This window comes from Cryptomeria japonica, chromosome 7 (genome assembly GCF_030272615.1).
Source record: "Cryptomeria japonica chromosome 7, Sugi_1.0, whole genome shotgun sequence".
Taxonomy (NCBI): domain Eukaryota; kingdom Viridiplantae; phylum Streptophyta; class Pinopsida; order Cupressales; family Cupressaceae; genus Cryptomeria; species Cryptomeria japonica.
This window is the reverse complement of record NC_081411.1, coordinates 611,048,074-611,063,883: the sequence shown is the minus strand read 5'-3', so window position 1 is coordinate 611,063,883 and position 15,810 is coordinate 611,048,074.

The window sequence follows — 15,810 nt, the reverse complement described above, 5'->3', positions numbered from 1 at the left end:
TGACAAGTGTCCCTTCCTCCAACCTCTTCTTCAACCTCCTCCAATTTCACCCTTGATATCTTCAGACTCAATCTTGACCATTGATTCTCGCCACCTCACCCCTGGCCTTGGAAATCCTATAAATATCCCCCGTTTTGGAGCACAAAGGATCCCATCTCATTATCAATTTAGGCATTGTTACTATAGGCATATCATTTGAGCATTATTGTTAAATAGGCAATTGAATTAGCTTAATTTGATCATTTTCTAGCATAATTATTGAATCATGTAGCTTAATCAATCTCTTTTCTAGCTTAATTGCATCGTTATCATAGCTTAATTAGTCTCTTGTATCAATCTAGCATAATCAATCCTATCTTTGTATATCATTATCATTTCAAATCCTCCGTCTAGGTGTAGTCAAGTCACTGGGATTGCTTATCCAAATCTGAGAGAAAATCCACACTTGCATCTCTTAGGAGGCGATAGGTCGCTTTGTCATGGTTCATCTTTTATTTGCTTATTATTTTCTAACCGTGCTTGTAATGATCTATTGAGTGTTTTGTGTTGCAGCTACAGGTATCACACTTCATAGGCATGACATTTTGGCGCCCACTCTGGGGCCGAAAAACTCATTTTTGGCCTCTTAGCATCATCAAATTTCCAATTTAGTAGGTTTCTGGTCAGGTCTGATTCAGAATTTTGTATGAGTTCCCTTTTTGCCTTGTACGAGTTCCTTTGTGTCCTCGTAAGAGCAGGGAGAATTGTTGTACGATCAGTTGAGAATTGTCATACGAAATTATGTTTTTGTGTTTTCAAAATAGATTGCATTTTAGGGTTTTCATGCTTCAATTTGGTTATTACTAATGCTAACCCTGGTCTATTTGTGAGTTTTTTGGTAGCCTAACTGGTTTTTGCAAAATGATTGTCAAAGATTACGCTTGTCAAAGCTTCATTTCATCCAAACATCATGACTACTAATGTGTCTATTTTGCAGGTTGCCTAGGAGGACTCAACCAAACTTTATGTCTTCTTTAAACTTTCTAGGCACACTTATTTTGGCTAATGGAAATGAACAAACATGTATTATGTGTTTTGATGATAAATGAGTATGCTCTCACCTTTCTTAGGTGATCAGAAAGCTAGACTCATCCTTTGCTTTCATTAGTGCATATCTTTAGCGGGCTTGCCCTCCAGTCGAGGAGCCTATAAGGCCGAAGCCATTAAGGCCGGTGAGAGGGGAACAACCCAAGTGGGAACAACTAATGCCAAGTATTCCAACCCACTATAAAATAAATGTGATTTGATGAAAATCAAGTCAAAAAAAGTGCTTGGGAATAGCTCTCCTCCATACCTTAGGGTATATCAAACCTTGGTTTTCAAGGTTGGGAGACCTCTTAATTGAGTTTATACCCGACGTGCCAAATGGATACCTTACTATTTCCAATTAAATTAGAAGCTACTTGATTCACCTCCGAAAGGGGGGTAATCTTTGTGCAAGAGAGATAGTAACTCTCCCAAGACACTTGCCATATCTTGCCCCCATTAGCGTTTGGAGTCAGATAATACGGTGTTGAGAATCCATTGTGTGAGACTCAGCGATCGTAGTCTAATTAGCCATTGGGTGTGTACCTAAGCTTGCAAGCAAAGGTTTTCTCTCTCAGCCAATTTCCTTAGGTAGCATATTGTGCTTGAGGTCACTTAGCATATCATGTGTTTGATGTGTCTTCATTCCTAAAACAGAAAATCAAACATCTAAGAAACTGGAAAACAAAAGAAAAATATCAAACTTCATTGATAAAAAATTTGTCCAAACAAATTTTTGTCTTTGTTCTGTCCTCTGTCGTACGAGCTTGTTAGTTTTTTGTACAAGGCATCTAGTTTATCGTCCGATCCAATGAGAATTATCGTACGATCCTGTTTAGCAGAAAATTTATGTCATCTTTCATCGTCCAGTCCAGTGAGAATTGTTGTATGATTCATCTTAGCAGGGAATTTTGTGTCATCATTTGTCATCTGGTTATGTGAGAAAGCTCATACGAGTTTATGTCTTCTGTCGTGCAAAATTTATGGTTTTTTGTATGAGCCTGTCTAAATTGTCGTTTAAGGCTGTGTAATCTATTGTACGAATTTATTTCTTTGTCTGCCCAGAACTGTCTTCTTGCATATCTTTTTTTAGATTTGTCATATTTGTTTGGTCAGTTTACATTGAGTATAAACACCTGTTATCTGTCATTCTGTGCTTATATTGTCTCCTTTATTTGCTTGGTCAAGTTATCATCTGTCTAATCAGACTCTAGAAATAAACACCTCAAGATTTTCAAGTATTCACATTCAACAAGTTCAAGATCTAAACATCTCAAAGTGCATTATCACCCTCTTTGATAAACCAATCACTCAAAACATAGTTTCTCATCAGGATCTATCATCCTCTATCATGAAACTACAACGTCTACTCAGGATAACCTTGTCCCACATCGTAGGATATATCATTCCTATTGGACATGGTTTTTATCAAAATCATCATCATTGCACTCCAAAACTGAAGATTGAAAAACTTGTAAACTTTTAAACACTTGAATCATCTTTTAGTGTCATATCATTCTATCACATTTACCTTGATAGTTGATCACTTATCGAAACCAATTTTGGACAATCGGAACCTAGCACAATATCTAACATGCATATATGCCCATTTTAATTAAGGCTCAGAGATGAAAGATGGCAAAAACATAAATAGAAACATTTGAAATAGCTGAAAATCATATCAACATGGCATACCAAAGCAAAATACAAGAAGAAGATATAACAAGCCAACATATTAGAGAAATCAAACAAGTCCAATCAAAATCCAACTATGTCAAAACTTCACAAAGATTCAAATACATCTCCAAAGAAAGGTGACTCTTTTATGCAACTCTTAAAGAGATCCCTAAAGGATTTTGCTAAAGAAGATCAAAATCATACACCTATGTCTAGCAATGGCTCATCCCCCCATAACAAAATTGACTCTCCAAAGGCATCTATTCCTACACCTCTTGAAAACTTGCAAGAATCTTCCATAGTATCATCACCAAACAATACACCCAAAGATGAAGTTCCCCAAGGGATATCCATAATGGCCATCAAACCTATTTCAGAGGATCCTATTCAAATCCCATCTCCTTCATATCCAAGCATTGATTCCTTACAATATCCCCATAACATTCCCTTGCAAATTGAAGTCCTCATTCATAGAATGCTTGTTAAACGTGTCCTAATAGATGGGGGAGCTGGCTTAAAGATTTTCTTGTTGAGTCTTGTCCATGCTCTAGGTTATTCAAAAGATGCAGTTGATCCCCCAAAAAAGATCACATTCAAAGCCTATGATGAGGAAGAGCATTCCTCTAAAGGAATTGTGATATTACCCATCAGAGTGGGACCTTTATAGAAAGACACAACATGCCAAGTTCTAGACTTGGACTTACCATACAACATACTCTAGGGAAGACCCTGGATACATGACATACAAGCTATTCCATCAATATGTCATCAATGCTTGAAATTTCCATACAATGGGTACGAAATCATGATCTCAACAGATTCAAATCCATTTCAGTATTGTAGTAATCTCAAACTAGCTCAAGAAGTCATTATTCCTCATAGTAGGGAGGCAACATCTTCAAGCACACAATCCAAGGAACAATCATTTGCATCAATTTTGTCAAGCATGGAAAAATAAATGCAGCTAAGAGATCAAGGGAATGAAGAATATTTTCTATCATGGAAAAAAAAACAAGAGCAAATTGAAATTAAAAGGGAAGAAGAAGATGTAGGTGTTGATATAGTTCACATGTATGTAGGGAAAATGTTAGGAACTAGCCCACTTGAATCAGAATCACATTCAGTTGACTTGGACTTAATCGAGGATAATCAGGAGCTACTTGCGTGAGGTCATTCTGACAAGAGTATCGTTCTAGACATGGAAATACATATTGAAAGCTCTGACATCCCTATCATGACCCCTAATATCTTTGACATAATTCAACATGAGGATCCTTTATCCTTAATCCCTCCTGAACCTATGGACTGGGAAAATGAAGGACATACTGCAATTGATACCTTTCCTAATGACCATGCCATATCCTTATATCTTAATGAAAACAAACCTGCAACAACTTTCACCGGGAATTTCAACAACGCATCTTCCAGTCAAGTGGGTGCCAAATCTCCTAGTCGCAAAGCTAAAAATAAAGAAAACAATATCAGGTATAATGCTGAAAACCATTTATTGGCAACATTAGATTGAGAAAAAGTAAAAATAAAGGACACATCTAACAGCGAAAACCTCCTCGAGGCACCAAAAGATGGGAGATTTGACACGTTACGTGAATTTTATCAAGAGAGGTCATCTATCCTAATAGAACCAACGTAGGAAGTTATCATTGGCACAATTGATCTACATCCAGCAATCTCTCTATCAAATAATGAAGTACAAAAATATTTGGAACCCTTAAAAAGAAGGCAAATCTATTTTACCTGGTCATATGCAGACATTCCAGGGTTCATTCCAGATCTTATAATACAACACTCGAATATTTGTCCAGGAGCAAGCATCAATAATGATACACAACACAAATCAGGAGCAGGTATTCTATTCATCACACCACAAGGTCATACAATTCCAAAAGCATACAAATTAAGATTTCCATGCACCAACAATACAACAAAATATGAAGCTTTGGTTATAGGTATCAAAATGGCTGTAGAATGGAACATTACACAACTTCAAGTCTTTGGAGACTCTCAACTCGTCATCAATCAAATCAATACAAAGGATGAAAAGTTAATGCCTTATAAAAAGATGGTTGATGATATCAAGAAATACTTTGTAGAAATAAATTTTCAGCAGATTCCAAGGAATGACAACAAAGCAGTAGACACCATGGCTACACTTGCTGCTCTCCTTCAGACACAAGAAAATCAATACCATTATGAATTCTTGGTGGAAGAGTTGTTTTACCCTGCTCATAATTGTTCTAATTCCCAAACTATCTATCACCTTGTTGGGCATGATTCCTCCCATTATGGCAAAACTTACACATACCTGAAAGATAACACCCTACCTCCTGATTTATCAAAAATTCAAAATAGAAACTTTATTCACCAATCCTCCCATTGTACTCTCGTCGTAGATACCCTATTTAAATGAGGTCTAGATGGTACTATTTTAAGATGTCTCAAACAAGAAGAATCTGAGAAGGCCTTACATGAAGTCCATAATGACATTTGTGGCACTCATACAAGTGGTCTTACCCTTTCGAAAAAACTCATACGCTTGGGCTATTATTGGCCAACTTTGGAATGAGATTCTTTTCAGATAGCTTGAACATGCAAACTGTTAGGACCTGAGAGGCAACTGAGACGGGGGGTGAATTAGTTGACTATGAATTTCAACCCAAATACAACTTAATCAAACTTGATACTTAATACCGGTAAACCAAACTTAATGCTAGTTAACAAATTATCAGTTAATATCAATACTGGTGAAACTTAATGCATAAAACAGAAAGAGAAACAACATCCACAACACATAACATAGATTTGTACATGGAAACCCTGTAAGGGAAAAACCATGGTGGGAAACCTTACCCACAATCAGATGATACTACTACAGATAGTATGTATATACAAATGGGGTCTGCACATGCAGAAAGGCCAACTGCCTAGAGCTCACTACTCAATCACAAAATGGGAGTCACACTGACTACAATTGGATGGTTAAATCCAATGATAATGTACTGCTCAAAGTAGCATCTCCAATGTTGGATTCAATATCGGTTAAGCTCTCATAATAACCTTCAAACCTTCCTTGAACCTTCTCTATGGTCTTCTCATATAATCTTCAATATTCGCACATACCATGTTACAATACCATAACCTTACATACCATATACCATTACATTCCTATTACATTATCTCACAAATGAGATCTTTCATATATACCAAAACCTAAGACCAAATGTGTAGGTCAGCTTACTAAGAATATTGCAATAAAATCAATTACAAATAAGTCAAGATGCAATGCATCATGTCGGCTCAATACATTTACAACAATAATAAATCATCTCCATAACGTGTCGTGCTGATCTGGAATAGATAATGCATACTGGTCCATAACCTAGACCAAATTGTCAATAACAACAAATATGTCAACCCGATTAGACCATTAACCAAAATACCAAAACCAAGTATCCAAACCATGTCTTCGACATAACCAAGTGATCTCCAGATGATAACAAGTCATCCTTAGTTCCAATGAACAATATAACCTATCGGTGAGCAATATACCGGTGACTATGCATAAGTCACTGAGCATGTCGGTGAACATAATGTGCCAGTTCAACATAACCAAAGATCTCTAGAAGAATAAGTGTTGACACGAATGACAAAACTAATGCAACACATCCATAATACCAACAATCTCCCCCTTTGGCATTGATGGCAACACAAGATGGAAAAACATCTAAGTGCCAAAATAGAATGCCAAAAACCAAAAACCAACAGTCTCCAAAATAGATCAATACCAGAAATCAAAATCAAAATCACTCCCCCTAGGATAATGTTTCCTACATACAAATTTTTTCCATATATATCTCTCCCCCTTTGACATCAAATGCCAAAGAAATACAAATATTAGAACAACCAACCAATTACAATAACCAATTGTTATAACCAACTACTCCCCCTGAGAAGTAGCTCTCCTCCATCAAAGCCGGAAAAAGGTTTCTCTATTATTTCTACCAGTTTGATGCCAATCTTCAACTATCTAAGTCTCTATCGGCGAGGGTATTACCCCAAGCTGCTCTCTGAGATATTCAAAAGTTTCCTTAGGCAAAGGCTTAGTAAAGATATCTGCAATCTGCTCTTAGTATTCACATAAACCAATCTTACTTCTTTTGTTTCAACATTCTCTTTTAGAAAATTATATTTGATAGAAACATGTTTAGTCTTAGGGTGGAATATCGAATTCTTTGATATATCAATTGCTGCTAAATTATCACAATAAATGATTATAGGTTCTTTGCATTTTACCTTGATGTCCTTCAACATTTGCTTAATCCATAATACCTGAGTACAATTAGTTTCTACTGCAACATATTCTGATTTTGCTGTTGATAATGATGTAGAACTCTGTTTCTTGCTCAACCATGAAATCAATTTGCTACCAAGAAAGAATGCTCCGCTAGTGGTGCTTTTTCTGTCATCTACATCTCTTGCCCAATTTGCATCGGTGTATGCACATAAATAAAAAATTTTATCTTTAGGATACCATAAACCAAGATTTGTTGTGCCTTGTAGATACCGGAAAATCCTTTTTACTGCTGATTCATGATTTTCTTTAGGATTGTTGTGCTCTGTGAAGTGTATCTATACCTGCAACCACAATGCACTCAATAAATCATTACATGAAATGGTTAGTAAATTGAAACAATGAAAGACAAAACCATAGCTAATCAACTTATTGCCTCCTAGTAAATGCGAGTATGAAAAATGCTCTCAGATATGATTATGCATACTCCAATGACTTGACTACACTTAGATGGAGGATTTGAATTCTCAAAATGCATGTTCTTAGCAAGAATAGCATGATTAAGCTACATGAATGATTGATCTAGCATGATTAAGCTAAGATTTAAGCTAAAATTGAGCATGATAACATTGCTAAAGATGATAAGCTATAAGCTAGATGCCTATAGTAACAATGCAAATGATGAATCAAAATGATATGAATTGGGACATGAAATTAGGACATGAAATGAATTGGGACCAATATTGCTCCAAAATAAGGTCTATTTATAGGATTTTCCAAGGCTAAGGGTGAGGTGGCAAGAACCAACGGTCAAGATTGATCTGAAGATATCAATGGTTAAATTGGAGGAGGATGGCAAAGGGGGTTGGATTAAAGGGAACATCTGTCATCTCTATGGTGACAAGTGTCAAGAGCCTTCTAGAAGGAGTTAGATGAAAGGGGACACTTAGTGACAAGTGTCACAAAGGTTCTAGAAGATGTTGGATGGAAGGGGACATGGTGGTAGGTAGAATGGGTTAGGTTTAGGAGTGGTAGAAGTTAGGAGAATTTGAATTTAAAAATTCAAATGCTATGAAAAGGATAATTAATCTCAACAACTCGTGAATTTGATTTTTTTTAATTAATCAGGGGATTTAGAAGAAATGATTTTGGATGGATGGAATTAATTAAAAGGGTGAAATGAACCTATTTAATAAATCCTTAGATTTATTGATAAGTAGATGAAAGGGGAAATTTAATCAAATTGCTTATTGAATTCAATTAAATTAGGGAGGGAGATTAATTAAATAATTGCTTATTTAATTAATTATCTTCAAACCATTTTTAGGTGTATACATTTTGCCCCTCTTTGAAGTGAGGTGTGATGACACGTTGATTCAAAGAATAATCTCATTTTGATGATGGTGTTGGTTTGATAGGATGCCCCAACTCTTGATTGCTAAATCCTCGTATGATGATGCCCCCTCGAGAGATGAATTGAGATAATTGATCTTTGGAGTTTTTGTGAGATTGATATCTCGATAGATTTGATTTGATTTTTGCAATGTGGTTTGATGAAAATGCGAGTTCTTTGATTAGCTTGATTGATTAGATTGGTAAGATTGAAAAATCTTGATTGATTAGATTCAGTCTGGTTTTAGGAAGGATTCATCCTATATAAGACAACGATGATCAATGCATCTAGTTTCAGAAAGGATTCATCCTGTATAAGACATGATCAGAACGTCTAGTTTCAGGAAGGATACATCCTATATAAGACATGAATCAGAATCAGATCATCTGGTTTTAGGAAGGATTCATCTTGTATAAGATGTGATAGAATTGATTAGGTTTGATTGATTGATTTGATTTGATAAGGTTGATTAGATAAAGAGCTAACATTTTGTTGATATCAAGTTGTAGAAATATTTAGATATGCTGATTGTTGATTCTATTGAGAGAGATAGCATAAGATTTGAGCTAGGTTGATAATATCATGAGAGAGATGTGAGTCATCATTTTGATTGCATATACACTTGTGATGATACTTTGATGATTCCTATGATAGATTTAACCTTGGATAAAAGGAGCCTTTAGGATCCCATGCAAGAATGAAATGCAAGCTAAAATGCAAATGAAAAGCAATGGAATGACTAGACCAGTCACTGGATTATTTTGTGTTTTTGTCATCATTGAGCTTTTTGAAATGTGGGAAGTGAGTGCAAACATCGATGGTATTATTAAACAATGATGACCTGAGCATTACTTTCCTGGATTTTGATATAGCAAGTTAACACAAGCATCTAGGTATAATTGAACCAAGATGACCTGAGTGTTGTTTACGTAAAATAGGCAGTATTAATCATTTCAATATGTAAATCGGAAATGTCTTCAATGATATTCTAATGATCATGTCCCGAGACAAATTTGCACATATTAATGATTAATTTTCAGATAGCAGACAAGAAAAAAATATCATGTTTCTTCCTTGTTCCTCTAGTCAATGACATCCTGGAGTCACTCAGAAATCATGATAGCGAAAAGCAATATAGAAAAGTTGAACAATCATGTTACAATCATTATCCAAAAGATATTATTCCACTGAAAAGTGTGTGATGTTCTTAGATTGATTTTGTGATATCTTAATAGTTGATAGTTTGATCTCGTGTTCAACATTGGATGTGTCTTAGTTTTCACTTGATAAGAGTTGTCTAACTATTTGTTCTACCTGTTTGATTAAGCTCAAAATTGATCCAAAGTTTTGCCCCTAGCTAAGTGTAGGATTTTGCCCCAAGCCTAGAAACAAAGTCATTATGATATATCCAATGATCCAAACCATGGTAAGAAGCCACCTAGGATTTCTGCGTATGTATAAAGGCTTTATGATGGTCAGCGCTGATGGAAGAATGAATGGAAGCAAAAAAATGCATGAACTAATAGATGGAAGAGCCAACCGACAGATAGCGCCTGTTTGCCAGGTTTTCACCATCTATTTTTATTGCACTTTTTTTGATATTTGATTTTTTAAATTTTTTTCTACTTTTTCACTTTTTAGGATTTTTCTTATTTTTCCCTATTTTTTATTTTTTTCTGATTTTTCACTATTTTTGATTTTTTCTGATTTTTCGCTGTTTTTGATTTTTCTGATTTTTCACTGTTTTTGATTTTTCTGATTTTTTAGACATAGAACTTCTTCAGGTGCATGCTATTGATAGGTTCCTCAAGTTGATCTTCATCCTGTGTTGATAGTTGATATGGTCCTAATCCAAATACTGTTGTGACCACAAATGGACCTAACCAGTTTGGTTCAAATTTGCCTTTCTTTTCTCGATCTGCTTGGCTACGTGGATTTTCCTTTAGCACTAGTTCTCCAACTTGAAAGATTCTTGGTTTAACCTTATGATTATAGCTTTGACACATTCGTTGCTGATATACCTTTAGATGATCAAAGACATTATGTCTGCGTTCATGGATTAGTTCTAACTCTTGCAGTCTAGATACTCTTTGTTCTTCATCTGGGATGAGTCCTTTTAGTGACACACGTAGAGAGGGTATCTCTACTTCGATTGGCAATATGGCTTCTAATCCATATACAAGAGAGAAAGGTGTGGCACCTATCGATGTGTGGATACTGGTGTGGTAAGCCCATAGAGTAGGGTTCAATTGAATATGCCAATCTTTCCCAACATCATTCATTGTTTTTTTAAGAATTTTTAGAATAGTTTTGTTAGATGCTTCTGCCTGCCCATTTCCCTGTGGATAATATGGTGTGGAGAATCTGTGCTGGATTTTGAACTTCTTGCATAGCTCTTGTGCATCTTGATTCTTGAATAGTTGCCCATTATCAGTGATAATGGTCATTGGTATTCCATAGTGACAGATGATATAGTTCAAGATAAATGCAACAATTTGTTTTCTTGTGATGTTGATGAGAGGTACCACTTCAATCCATTTTGTAAAATATTTTGTAGCTATAAGAATGAATTTGTGTCCATTAGATGAGGAAGGATTTATCTTTCCTACTAGATCAAGTCCCCATTGACAAAAAGGCTAAGATGTTGCTAAAGCATGTAGTTCTTGTGCTAGTGCATGGATCAAATTCCCATGGATTTGACATTGTTTGCATATTCTTACTATCTTAAAAGAATCTCGTTCCATAGTTGGCCAATAGTAGCCCAAGCGTATGAGTTTTTTTGAAAGGGTAAGACCACTTGAATGAGTGCCACAAATGTCATTATGGACTTCATGTAAAGCCTTCTCAGATTCTTCTTGTTTGAGACATCTTAAGAGAGTATTGTCTAGACCTCATTTATACAAGGTATCTGCGATGAGAGTAAAATAGGAGGATTGGCGAATAAAATTTCTCTTTTGGTTCTTTGATAAGTTAGGAGGTAGGATATTATCTTTCAAGTATGTGTAAGTTTGGCCATAGTGGGAGGAATCATGTCCAATAAGTTGACAGATGGTTTAGGAATCAGGACAATTATAGGCGAGATGAAACAACTCTTCAACCAGGAATTCATAACGCTGTTGATTTTCCTGTGTCTGCAATAGAGAAGCAAGTGTAGCCATGACATCTGCTGCTTTGTTGTCATTTCTTGGAATCTATTCAAAAGTTATTTCTACAAAGTATTTCTTGATATCATCCACTCTCTTTTTGTAAGGCATTAATTTGTCATCTTTTGTTTGATAGTCATCATTGATTTGATTAATGACAAGCTGAGAGTCTCCAAAGACCTGAAGTTGTTTAATGTTCCATTCTATAGCCATTTTGATGAATAGACTGCCTGCTTCTGATTTATGTTGTGTTCCTTTATTGATGCTTTCTCTTGATCCATGATGTGTTCCATTATTTATGCTTCCTCTTGATCCATGATGTGTTCCATTATTGATGCTTGCTCCTGGACTGATATTCGGGTGATGTATTGTAAGATATGGATCGAACCATGGAATGTCTATATATGACTAGGTAAAATTGATTTGCCACCTTTTGAAGGATTCAAAATATTTTTGCCTTGCTGGTTCTGATAAAGAGATTGTTGCTAGATGTAGATTAGTTGTGCCAAAGATAGTTGCCTTCGCTGGTGCTATTATGATAGATAACTTCTCTTGATAACATTTAGGTAAGGTGTCAAATCTCCCATCTTTTGGTGCCTCAAGGAGGTTTTGACTGTTAGATTCATCCTTTATTTTTACTTTTTCCTAGTCTAATGTTGCCAAGAAATGGTTTTCAACATTAGACCTTATATTGTTTTCTTGATTTTCATTTTTGCGACTAGGAGATTTAACACCCACCTGACCTGAAGATACATTAGCGGAATCCCTGGTGAAAGTTGTTGCAGGTTTGATTTCATCAAGATATAAGGATATGGCATGGTCATTTGGAAAGGCATCAATAGCAGTATGTCCTTCATTTTCCCAGTCCATAGGTTGAGGATAGCTCAAGGATAAAGGATCTTCAGGTTGAATAGTTTCAAAGATATTAGGGGTCATGATAGAGATGTCAAAGCTTTCAGTATGCATTTCCATGTCTAGAACGATACTCTCATCAGAATGACCTCGTATAAGAAAATCCTGATCATCCTCAGTTAAGTCCATGTCAGTCAAATGTGATTATGATTCAAGTAGGCTAGCTCCTAACATTTGTTTTGCATACATGTGAACTACATTGACTACTATAGCTGCTTCTTCATCCCTCTCAATTTGAAGTTGCTCTTGTTTGTTTTTCCATGATAGATAATATTCTCCAATCCCTTGATCTTTTAGCTGTATTTGTTTTTCCATGTTTGACATAATTGATGCCAATGATTGTTCCTTGGATTGTGTTCTTGAATGTGCTGCCTCTCTATTATGTGAAATTATGACCTCTTGAGCTGATTTCAGATTACTACAACACTGCAATGGATTTGAGTCTGTTGATATTGTGATTTCTTGTCCTTAGTAGGGAAATTTTAAGCACTGATGACCTATTGATGTAATAGCCTGCATATCCTGTATCCATGGTCTCCCTAGGAGTATGTTGTATGGTAGGTCCAAGTCTAAAACTTGGCATGCTGTATCTTTTTGCAAGGGTCCCACTTTGACAGGTAATATCACAATTCCTTTAGATGAATGCTCTTCTTCACCAGATGTTTTGATTTTTATCCTTTTCCGGGGATCAACTACATCTTCTGAATAGCCTAGAGCATGGACAAGATTCATAGAGCAAATGTTCAAGCCAACTCCCCCATCTATTAGGACACATTTAACAAGCGTTCTATGAATGAGGACTTCAATTTGCAAGGAAGTGCTATGGGGATTTTGTAAGGAATCAATGCTTAGATATGAAGGAGATGAGATTTGAATAGGATCCTCTGAAATAGGCTTGATGACAATTATGGATATCTCTTGGGGAATTTTAGCTTTGGATGTATTGTTTGGCAAGGATGCTATGGAAGGTTCTTGCAAGCTTTCAAGAGGTGTAGGAATAGATGCCTTTGGAGAATCAATTTTCTTATGGATGGATGGATCATTGTTAGACATGGGTGCATGACTTTGATCTTCTTTACCCAAATCCTTTAGGGATCTCTTTAAGAGGTGCATAAAAGAGCCACTTTTCTTTGGATATGTGTTTGAATCCTTGTGAGGTTTTAACATAGTTGGATTTTGATTTTGAACTTGTTTGATTGCTCTGATATGTTGGTTTGTCATGTTTTCTTCTTGTGTTTTTCTTTGGTATGTCATGTTGATATGATTTTCAGCTATTTCAAATGTTCTTGTTTCCATTTCAGGGGTTTGATTATCTAAAAGTTGTTTTGGGTAAGTGATCAATAGTCAATTTCAAGGCAATAGAGTGATATGACACTAAAAGAGAATTCAAGTGTTTGAAAGTTTGCAAGTTTTTCGATCTTCGGTTTAGGAGTGCAATGTTGATAATTTGATAAGAACCAAGTCCAGTAGGAACAATATATCCTATGATGTGGGAAAAGGTTATCCTGACCAAATGTTTCAGTTTCATGATAAAGGATGATTGATCCTGATGAGAAACTATGTTTGAGTGATCAATTTATCAAAGAGGGTGATAATGCACTTTGAGATGTTTAGATTTTGAACTTGTTGGGGGTAAGCACTTGAAAATCTTGAGCTGTATATTTTCTAAAGTCTGATTTTGACGGATGATACTTGACCAAGCAAACCAAACAGACAATCTAAGCATAGATTGACAGATAACAGGTGTTTATGCTTACTACAAATTGATCAGGGAGAAATGATAAATTTGAAACAAGCATGCATGACACAACTCTGGACTGATAGATGCAGAGTTTCATATGACATAAGATTCAGTCTAGGATGACACAAGATAGAGAGCCATACGACAGAACAAAGTTTTTCATATGAACAACAACAACTCGTACGACTTGGGATTATAGACCATACAACAAAACAAATGACTCGTATGACACAAGATAGCAGATAGTACGACAAATGATTTTATGCAAGTTAACTTGTCTGATAGAGATTATGACTTGTGCTACAATGAATTAAAGCTCCTACGACAGGTTGCAGTGAATGGTAAAAAGTGTTTGTTTTACTGACTTTGATCTTTGAATTTTGATGATGTTTTGTTGATGTTTTCTAGCTTTTTAGGTGTCTGATTTTCTCATTTAGGGATGAATACACAGCAAACACATGATGTGATAAATGACTCTCAATCAAGCTAAACCCTAAGGAAGTTGGCTAAGAATGAAAACCTTTGCTTGCTGACTTAGGTAGACACCCAATAGCTAATCAGAATACGGCCGCTGAGTCTCACGCAATGGATTCTCAACATCGTATTATCCGACTCCAAACGCTAATGGGGGCATGATATGGCAAGTGTCTTGGGAGAGTTAATATCTCTCTTGCACAAAGATTATCACCCTTTCGGAGGTGAATTGGGTAGCTTCTATTTTAATTGACACTAGTAAGGGATCTGTTTGGCACGTCGGGGTATAAACTCAATTAAGAGGTCTCCCAGCCTTGAAAACCAAGGTTTGATATACCCGAAGGTACGGAGGAGAGCTATTCCCAAGCATTGATGTTGCTTTGATTTTCATCAAAAACACATTTATTTTATAGTGGGTTGGATTACTTGGCGTTAGCCATTCCCACTTAAGTCATTCCCCTCTCACCGGCCTTAAGGGCTAAGAGTTAATAACTCCTTGAGAGGGCAGGCTTGGTAAAGAGATGCACTAATGAAAGAAAAATATGAGTCTAGCTTTCTGATCACCTAAGAAAGGTGAGAGCATACTCACCTATCATCACAAGCACATAAGACATAGTTGTTCATTTCTTTAAGCCCAAATTGAAGTGTGCCTAAAAATCTTTAAAGAATACACAAAGTTTTTGCTGAATCCTTAGGCAACCTGCAAAATAGATCCATTAGTAGTCATGATTGTGTTTAGAATTTGTCTTTGACAAGTGTATCTTTGATAAGAATCCTACAGAAAAGAGTTAGGTTGCAAACATCTCATAGACATAACAAGATTAGCATTAGTGATCCGAATTATGAAATTTAAAAAAAAAACTATATGAAATTTTATCCTAACTTCAAATAGGCATAACTTTCTACTCGAGACTCGAAATTAAGAATCGTTTAACTCGTTGGAAAGGTCTCCAAGAGTTCTAGATGAGTATTTGGCACTTTCAAGGGCTAAAAATGACCAGAAGGCCTTCAAAAATGCAAATTACCAGTGCATAGAAAATCTTGAAAATTCTAATTTGTAGTTTATGGAAAAACACAGAGAACCAGAGACTCGTAC